At 39.3% G+C, this 10,742-nt stretch overlaps 1 protein-coding gene across 5 annotated transcripts in view; it reads left to right on the forward strand.

The window, feature by feature from the left end:
• Nucleotides 1–10,742, forward strand: part of cadm1a (cell adhesion molecule 1a) — a 368,288-nt gene that overhangs the window by 104,664 nt on the left and 252,882 nt on the right. The gene's annotated exons all lie outside the window — the stretch shown is intronic.

Raw genomic sequence — 10,742 nt, forward strand, 5'->3', positions numbered from 1 at the left:
GATTTGGACAGTCTAGAGAGATGGAGGGTCACTCTGATGCCTGGGACACACTTCCTACCTCTGCCTGTGTGTGACGGCTACCTCGGTGAACTGCTGCTGATCACACACGCGTGGTGTCCACACAGACAGCAGCTCTAACTTGTTAACATTGGCATCGAAATAAAAAGCAAGAGGTTCTGCGACACACGTGCTGCTCTCGCAGGCTATGTGTCCCGGGTGTCAGAGTCCAGGCACAACAGGGATCTGAAGAGTCTTAGCAGGGGTTTGAATTACTCCTCTAATAATGATAGTAAAGTCCAGGCTAAACACAGTTTATGGGTGATTATAATGGTAGTTTCCTGTGTTGATATTGCTGATTGTAAAACATCAAGCTGTCTTCACTTACGAGCACAAGCTGGATAGTTTGCTAAATCAGGGAAGGAAAAGAATGAGCGTGTAATACAGCTTGTTGACAGTAGTACAGGAACACTGTCTTTTGGACATCTAATACTTTTCCCCAACATTCAGGACAACATTCCAGGCAGCTATTGTTTGCAATTACTTTAGTGTCTAATGAATCATGTTCATTTTAATTTATCTTATTTTTGTGTCATGTTGAAAGCAAGGATTTGAAAAGTCTTCTGAAGTGCTATGTTCATGTACTGGTAGGATGGTCCGACATCAACCAGCTATGTTGTTAGAAAATGAAACCCAGAACTCTTGGAGGTCAGAGCTTCCTACCAGCATATTAAAACACCAGCATTAGAAAACCGGCAGTCAATCTTTGCATGACCATGGACTATATTATACTACATTGTAAAAGTCACCAAATTTAAAAGTGACATGAGCTCACAATGTCTGTGTTTGGTAACTTTCCAAAGATTGGTAATGAAATGGATTTGTTGTAAACATGTGAATGTGAGAACACAATGTCCAGGTTCTACAGAACTACATCACTTCTTAATTAAGCTAAGCTAGGCTAAGCTACCTTTGCTACCTAAGCTAACATACCCTCAAACTAGACACAGAAACATAAAAAGCCATCAATGAGTTTGTGTGGCTTTAAGTAGAAAGAATAGTTACAGCCCCTAGTTTGAGGAAAGTGAAACTCCCCTGAAGCCAAATTCTCCCTTAAAAAGGTTTTCATGGTGGATATTTCATTCACTAAAATGAGGAACCATTACCATGCTCTCTGGTTGTATTCATTAAAACACTGATCATATTGAAAAAGATAAGAAGCGAGAGATGAAAGGGATAGATTTTATTCCCTGCCTTCATTCCCACAAATTAAGCACCCACAAGAAACAAAACATCTGTGTTGTGCATAATACAGATAATGACTGGAATTATTCTATATTTCTGATTTCTGATAAAGCCACTGTAAGAAAGGGAACAACAAAAAGAAGAAGAAATGAAATTGGGGAATCTGACCTTTGGTAGAAGCGCTTGCTGTCGCCTTACATGGATATACCGTTTGCATCTGTGGTGGAACTCAGTACCCTTCTGTTGTCCTGCTGAGAATAAATGAAGCTTCATCAGGACTCTCACTGCGTCTCTGGAACTGACTGGAACACTCTGAAACACTGAAATTGGCACAAGTCCCTCCATACTAAATACACCACACATTAGGCAAGCGCTCCTTCAGCCAGCCAAGTCCATTTGGTTAATGGCAGATTTTCACCCAAAACCTTTTTATTTCCCTAAATGCTCTAGCAGGAGTGTCCAATGACATGGGCATAATTATTTCTTAAATCTCAGGTGACAGCGCCACTGGATTTGAATAACCTCAAAAAAACAAAAAAAACAACATATTTTCCTCAGTGCCAGTCATAAAATGCATTTCTTTTAGAATTAACTAGATTTGAACCCTAGACATTTAATACAATCTGTCATGGCTGATTAATGTGCCTGCCATGCATAGAGTAAAAAATGACTGGCTTTTTCTATGGTTGATCACAATTAATTAATTGATTAACTGAAAATGTTGTTAAATTTTAACTTTGTATTTAGATGATTCAATGGCAAAAACTACAAACTGAACTGTTAAATAACACATTTCAGTTCATTAACTATTGCATCTGCTAATCATATTTCACCTCACATTTAATTTGGTTGCTGCTTCACTGTTTCTGTTCATCCACACTTTAATTTAAACACCTTAATGACCTGTTTGGATTGCTGGTGGGGTATTTAGGTGAATTCACCTTCTGCCTTTGAATTGTGGCGGCTGCTGTTATATTGGCTTGTGTGCTTCATTGGAGGTTATTCCAGCTACAAGTTGACTTTGGCTACCTGCTGAAAATGAACTGGAGCAGCTCAGTGGCTGGGTTTAAAAGGGTAAAGTTGCCTGGCTCATGAATCCAGCCTTCTGGATGGGTGTACCGAGCCTGACAGGTCAGCCAATTTGGATGTTTTTTGGCCGAAGAGCTGAGGACTGTGGGTATCCTCCTGCTCATCACCAGCGACACTTCCTGTCAACACATGTCCATCAAGTGCAGCCCTGTTGTCACATTCTGCAGCTTTCATTTTGGAGTGTGCTGATTCACCAGCGTTCTGACAGCTGGTACTTGTGTAATCTCTGTGTCCACTCTTTCAAATGACTTTTGGCCTATTTGCTGCTCTCCTCATATCCCCTATATAAGCCCCGCCTCAAATAGCTGAATATTTGATTGGTTGATATACTGCTCCAAAATCTCTTGTTTGGCTCCTCTAAAATATTGCATTTCCTAGTGCGAAATAGTTCTGGGGAAAAAACAGTATCAAATAAGCTACTGGCTGCCTAGGTTCTTAACTGTGTGTTTAAATTGCTCTTTTAAATTGTCATTATTGCTAAACAAATCAGGCTTTTAATTAAGACGCCTAACAAGTTTGTAGCAGCCATATCAAATGGGGTAAATTTCCAACTTCTACTACTAGCTCCTGGTTGCTGTAATGTTAACAGATAAAATGTGTGCTGATTGATATTGCTTAGCACTGGCCAAGCATTAAGAGATGTCTGTGTTTTAGGAGCTACTGTGATATTAATGTAAATAGATCAATGGAGTCATTCAATGCAGAAGGTAGTAGGCTGAATGAAATTATGATAATGATTTCAGTGTTAACAGCTCTTCCTGAAGTAATCAAAATGCTACTTAAGGTTACAACACATGTTTTCTAAGAATTATTTGAAAACTTTGCCAAAGGGATATTGCTCTTTTATAGCCAGAGGGAATTCAGCTCAACTAACAGTTGAAAACTGTCAGCTGAGTAAGAGATACAATCAGCTGAAATGTCAGTCGATATCTAAGCTATGACAGAAATAGCAGTTGATGTCAGCTAATGTGTAAGCACTTAAAGCTAGGATAGGAAATGTATTTCAGAAGCATTTTTTGATATATTAGGTGAAAATCTCTTTACACCGCGACAACAATCAATAAAACAAATGCTCAGCCCATTCAGTCATTTCATTCAGCCCAAATGCAATGATTGGCTGGCCTACCTGCCTGTCTACCTACCTACCTGCATGCACTCTGCCCGTGCACTCATTGCGCATGAAAATGTGTTTTGGGGTTGTGGCTCTAGAGGAAGGCCTGAAGTGAGGGGGTGGGATTATTTTGGTTGGATACTTTCAAAATCTTGCTGTCTCTTGCTAGTTTCTCCAACGTTACCTACCCTAGCTTTAAAGAAGTTGAACTGTCAGTTAAAGTGCATTAGATGAAAGCAGTTGAGCTGTAATTTGATGAGTAAGGGACGGAAGCAGTTGAAATGTCAGCTAAAGTTTGAGCAGTGGAGATAGTTGAAGTTCATGCACAAGTAGTTGAAGTGTCAGTTGGTATGCAAGCAGTGGCAGTATTTTAAATGTCAGTTGTGGTAGTTAAATGATCACTTGAAGAGAAAATCAAGTGTCAGTTGCATGTAGATGCTAAAAACAGGTGTTGAAGTGAGTGCTGAAAACATTATCAGTTGACAATGAAGCAGTTGCATTGTAAGCAGCTGAGGTTTCAGTTGGTGTATACTGTACTGACATCAGTTGAAATGTCACTGACAATCATTATTTATTGGTTTCTGGGCAACTGACAACTATGGTAAAACTTAGTTTTAGTTCATGACAATGACTCATTCAATGCTAGGACATGTTCCCATATTAACATAGGTATGTAAATATATAGAGTAAATTTGAGGAATATGAAGTATTACATTATACAATTTGAGAAAATAATTAGTACATTCCACAGTAAAAAGCTAATCTATTTGATATATTCTACAATGCATTAGCAGTATATAATTTGATTGATGGAATTAATGATGGTCAAATTTGAGGGTAAAATGTTCTGTAGGAGTCCTATTGGCCCTGCAGTTAGCAGAACAAAAAATTGTTCACAGAACAACCAAATTGTCCTGTGACATTTCTCCTTAAGAATACATTAGTAACAGTTACAAAACTTCACCAGTGAAACATATAGCCCATGTTTATGCTGTTAGCTGTCAGTTTACCAACTCCACCCTGCATCTATACTTCTATCATTTTCTTTTAAGTGTCAACAACACAGCAGTCTCCTCTTTTATCTGTTGATTCTCTTTTTTTCTATCTCAAACACTCGCTGTTCTCCAGTCTTCTTATCTTTGGTTTGTGTCCCTTGAGTGTCTTTCTTTGCCCACTTTCTCCTTCCTACCTGATGTTTGTTTGCAAGTCAGCTTCTTAACAGCACCTTACAGGAGGGACTTTTCCCAATCATTATTGTGATCTTTCAATCTAAGATATTTTTTTCTGCTACCCTGTAGTGAAACTCTCAAACTGTAAAATGTCAGAACTGTATGTCTATATGTGTTTGTGTTCTGCTGCTCTGTCATATTTATGCTTCAGGGAAATACCTTACCTATGAGAAGTCATTGTTTCCTAGTGACGGGTCATATGCAGGATCTCCACAGGGAGTGTGCAGTTCCAAAGAGATTGCTCCCTCTCTCTATTCTACTTAATTAGTAGAATAGAGAGCTGTTTATTTGCAACTCAGATAAACAGCAGTTTCCATCAGATGATAAACTCTTAAGCCGTGTGCATCTCAAAATCTCACTCGTCTCTTACCACTGTCTGAACTACAGTTAAAATAATGAGGTAAATTAAGCCATTAAGGGACACGGGAAAAAAATCACCTGAGAAACTGAGATTGAAAGTTAATGCACTGATGAGAAGTGAGTCTTTCAAGGCTAGATTTTGTTTCATTTTTATTGCAATTGGATTTCATCACTACGGTGATGAAATCTCATCCAAATTGTCCTCCGGTGATGTTTCAGTGATCCAGCACCTGACCAGATGTGGTTGAACAGGCAAAGGAAAACAAAAACTTTTTCATCATCCTTTCTTTGATTTATTTGAGTGCAGCTTGCAGGGCAAACAAAACAGCAGGGCTGGGATTGTAACAATGGGAAGAACTCTGACTTCAAGCAAGTTGACGTGTAAATGTACTGGTTGAGGCTACACATACGTTTCCATTAGAAGTAGTCAATGAGAGGTATTCAATCTGTTAACAATTGGATTTATTTGTGTATGATAAAGCTAGAAGCTACGTCTAGTGACAGGTTTAACATATTCGTCCTGATGGAAACTAACAAATGGACCAAAAATACAAACTACTTGCACTTTCTTAAACAGTTTTTAAAATATTGAGACAAGCTCAGTAGTGTGCCAGGTTGCATGCTAACACTATGGAGAGAGACACAGAGAGTCGAACCCACCTTCCACCAGATGGGGGTTGTAAAAAATGTTTGCCCACTTATGTCAGATGACCTGGAAGTCTTTGGTATGACTTGCTGCTGCGGTTACATTTCCAAACCGTGAGAGGGCGTCTAACTCCAGTTTTAACCTTGTGGTTAGCGGTTAGTATGTGCCAATCCCAGAAAAAGAAGGCAGGCTTGTATGCGGCCTGAGAGGAAGCACTGCCTCTGAGACTACAGCCAAAATGTCTCTCGCCTCCTGCTGCCCATTAAGCATTTTGTGCAGTTGCAAGGTAACAGTCGAACAGGGCGAATCTCACCTTTTTTATTAATTCAGTACTAGTTTTGGGAGAGGGACCAAAACTAGATTTTGAAGTGGAAATGGTGCCCTTGATGAAGATCTAGAAGGGACTGTTGAAGCCACAGCCAGCACCTGCAGTAAACCTAGATTATCCCACCATGCACCACGCTTTATGTTTCTTGACCTCCTTTCAGCATGAAGAGCCCAAAGGTGAATTAAAGAGAAGCTTTTCAGCCTTGAGTTGTTTCATAACTTTTTCAAGTGGTCACACTGAGCAAAATCAAAGTGAAGCGGACAATTCCCTGATGTGACAATGAGGTCATTGCTGTCATTTGGATTAGATGCAATAACCATTTTTCTCCACGGGTTTCCAACTCCCCCATCCTTCATCCCTAAACCATTACCATCAAGTATAGCGCTGCACTTGAGGAAATTCTACCATTTGTCAGGGGAGGTTTCGTCTTCCTTTATCTCCTCAACCATCTATTATGTCAAATACCACAGTGAGCTGATGGAGGTCCCGTTCCAGAGCTTACTGAGGGGAGATTAGCACACCCACACTTCCTGTCACTCTTGACCTCCCGCTGTCAGGGCTACCTCACAAGTAAGAGCATGGGACTGGCAGAGGACACACCGACAGAGAGAGAGACAGAACAGGCCAATGGCAAATCCCCCACGGTGCTGAGGATTTTCTGCTTTCTGTGGAGCTGCAGGAATGCAAACTGTATACTCGGAGGCCACGGTGACAGGATGCAAGCCGGCAATCAATGAGGTTTGATGAAAAACAATTTGAGCAGAGGATGAAATGACAGGAGTTTTTGATATGGCTAATGGCATGCTGCCCACATGCACTCACGCCTTCACGGCGCCTGGATGAATGTGTCGGTGTTGTCTCAAGACATTAGAAGGTCTATGCAGCTGTTGAGTATCGGAGCTAAACAATTTCCTCTGTGCAACAAATATGAATGTTAGCTGATTCTGCTTTGGCTAGGAGAGGGTTTGTTATCTCCAAAGCACCTTCACAGAATCTGCCAGACCTCAGGTACAGAATAATGGACAAATTATTTAGATCATGATAATGAAGTTGGTTTTCTGTCCACTCTCTCTACAGTATATGGCTGTTGTGGAGGTAATGATTCAGAAATGGAACTTTCTGAAAGAGATGGAGTGCAATAGGGGATACGGCATTATAAATGTCTCCCTCCTGATGACCGTCAAGTTAATTCTAATGTAAATGTCAGTCCACTGGACCAGTGCCAGGCTCCAGGCTGAATTCTGATGTTATTTACCAAAGGCTCTGTCACCCCACTGTTGGTTACCTCCTCAGTGCCTCTATTGTCAATGCCATTAAATATCAAAATTTAAAAAGGGATTAGTTGGCTATCCACCATGATAAAATAGAATGCCCCTGGTCAATTGGCTTTGTATCCACATTTATTAAAGCACAAGTTTTATCAAAACAAACAAACAAAAAATAGTGATAAAGAGGTAATGGTCCTAATTTTTGACTGTGGTTTGCAAGCACAAAATGCAGGGAAAATATTATCTCCCACTGAAAAAATAAATTGGATTTTGTTTATGTAAAGTAACAGAAATCAGAACAGAAAAACAAATTATATCTCAGGAAGGGCAGTGTATTCAATTTCTGCTGAGCAGTTTGTATAATTTACCATTTTTCACCAATTAATTCAATGTGGAGACACCTTTGGATAACACATAATCACCAAGTGGGTTGTGTGGAAGTACATATATTGCCAAAGTCTGATGTACTGTAGGAGCATACTTTTATTTGCACAGTTCCATTTGATAATCTAAATCAAGGATTGCAAATATTAAAAGTAATAAATAGTATAATAATGCTTTATTGTAATATCTGTAGTTTATGATAATGATTGGTACTTGTAACACCTGTGTTCTATAGGTTTTCTTGGTATTTAGAGTTAAATACAGAGTTCCCCCTCAGGATCAATAAAGTATTTCTGATTTAGTCTGATACAGTACCAGATCAAAATGTCATGGTACTGGTAAATTGTTCAATCCAAAACTGGGATTGGCCATGTTTTGTTGAAAAAAGGGGACAAACTTCTGTTCTTTGACCACACTCCTATTTCTTTGGTAGGAGCAGTGATTGTAGTGATATCCTTACTCTGTAAGTCACTATTAATCTGCAACACAGTAACTGGAGGAGCAAGACATTGAATCACAGACAGCAGTTGATGCATTGAGCTTTACCACACAACCATAATTTTTCTCTTTATTTGCAGATGTGATCTGTCTTACAGGTTCTGACAGTGACATTCACAGTTGGCAGCTAATGTTAAATTCACACCAAGCTTTTGCTTTTGTTTACTATGCCTATTATTGTATTTACCAGCTGTATCCACTTGTGATGATTCTGGCTGTCATATTGGCAACAAAGCATTGCCTCATTTTCATGTGATAAGTCTAACTAGTAGGCGTTTCTGAGAAAAACAAAGTAAACATCTCATGGTATACCAACTCTGCAGATTTCTGTATTCATTAACACAAGAGTGGTGTTGTGGTTAGAAGGTCCTTACATGTTGCCAGCTCACACTAGTTTGATGATTTTACTTTTGTTTATTCATTCATTATTTTATTTTGTTATTTCATTGTACATTGATGGACTTTATACCTGATAACCAATGTAGGGCAAGTTACTTGAACAAGTAATCACATTGTGCAGGATTACAGGCGAGATGCTGGCTTGTTTACTTCTACCTAAACTAGTTTACTGGATTGGTCTGCAGTATACTTTGCATGTCCCTGGTGATGAATGGTTGGTCTATCCCTTCATCACTTCCAGATGAAGATGCGGTATTTTGAAAACTATGCATGGAGTTTAGTTTGAATATTCATGTTTCCCCCAAATGGATGAATCTAATTGTTTTTGTAAACCCCATAGCCTTTCCTCTTGTGCCACCACTGTGCCAAATGTCCCACTGGTGCACAAGACTTCTCAAAATCAAATGGGCAGATTGTTATGAAAGTGTCAGTATGCTGTTTATTCCTTCCAACACGTTTATATTGGGTGGTATAATGAACAGTAGCTTTTACGGGCAGTAGCAGGCTTCAGGATTTAGTCTGGTTTCCTCATAGAATCTTCATGCCAACAAGGCGCTCACTGCACAGGAGGAGAGTGATTACAGACTTCATAATAATCCATTTTTAAACCAGTGCCATGCCTTATTTTCTCCTTGAGTTGAGTACTTTCACAATTTGCTATTCAATCATTCAAAGACAAACTCTACGGTAAGGTTATTCATTTTAATGACCTTTAAAAAATAATTTGTGTATTAAAATTGTTGCACAATCTAATTGGCAGACAAGTTTGCTTGAGTCATAGGAAAAAGTCCATCCAACTTACGTAATAGCAGTTTAGCCCAGCATTTAAGTTTGTTACGTAGTTTGTTTGTCAACAGTGCTTATTGAAATTGTTCCATATTCATTAAAATTGTGTTAGATATTAACATGGGGTTTTGAAGAAATGGTAATACTAGTGAAATGTATTTGCAGGGCACCTTTCCAATCCTGAGTTCAGTTTGACAGGTACAAAGTAAAAATTAATAAACTCTTGAGGGCGAAAAGGAGGCTATGCATGATGATTAATTTTTCCCCCTCAGCGAAGTTGTCTTCATCCCGACAAGTAGAGGTTCTACAGTTCCAGGCATACTGTATTATTTGCAATGAGTTTGCTACATCCGTAGGGAAAAGTCTGCCGATGTTTGTGTCCAGTGTGAATAATTTTTCTTGAGCCAATTTATGTTTTGCTTTGAAGGGGGAAGTCTTGAGTCTGGGTGGTTGGTGGAAAGCTTTCAAGCCCTTTTGCTTTGAACATCAAACTGCTTGTCTTAAGAGTTGCTCTGAGTGAAAAGTGAAGAGCACAGAGTGAGGGGAAAGGGAGAGAGATATTGACATGAGGAGTACCAGGCAAGGTGTCAGGTGAGTGATTTTAAAGTTCTCCTGAGGGGCTGCACTGTATGCGCAGATAAGGACAATCCAAAAGTGTCATGGCAGTTTTGAAAAGAAATTAAATGACTCAGAAAGGACATTTCTGACATACTGAATGAATAATTTAAATTATGCTTTAATGAGCCTTTCACTTAACAAGTTTTACCTCAGGAATGTAGTTTCTGGTGTTATCAGCAGGTTGTGTTCCCTCTGTGGCTGCCCCTGTGCTGGGCTTGCCCACAAAATGAGTTGGAGGATGTGATTAACCTTGTCCCCGAATTATGGCTGAATCATGGAACACTGTGGGAAAAGACCTTTTCCTGCTTACAGTGTTAATGTTATGAGTAAGGACATACTAGCCAACATCGAGATGTTTGAGTTGATCTCCAATTTGAACCAGACACTGCTCCAGTTCTCCTTATTGTCCAGAATTATAATTCTATTATGAATGTATTGTTTAACCCACAAAACCCAATTGATTCATTTTGAAATTGCACCATTTTTCTCAGTCACCACCATCGGAACACACAGACATTCACATACTGCAGGAAACGGTGAAACTTACTTTTTCCAGTGATAGGAGTCCATCACCGATGTCCATCAAGTATAAACATTCATGAATCCATTTAGAATAAATTCCAAAAAAGTGCTCCTTCTAACTCGAAACCTTGCCGCACAATAATCAAATTTAGACTTTTTATCTTGTATTATAAGTAATCTTGTTGATTGAACTATCCCTGGAAAGAGGAAGATGTCTGAGCATTCTGGTTCCAGTCAGGTTTTAAGGGTTAAGGAGATCCAG

This window comes from Siniperca chuatsi, linkage group LG14 (assembly GCF_020085105.1).
Source record: "Siniperca chuatsi isolate FFG_IHB_CAS linkage group LG14, ASM2008510v1, whole genome shotgun sequence".
NCBI classification, from domain to species: Eukaryota; Metazoa; Chordata; class Actinopteri; order Centrarchiformes; family Sinipercidae; genus Siniperca; species Siniperca chuatsi.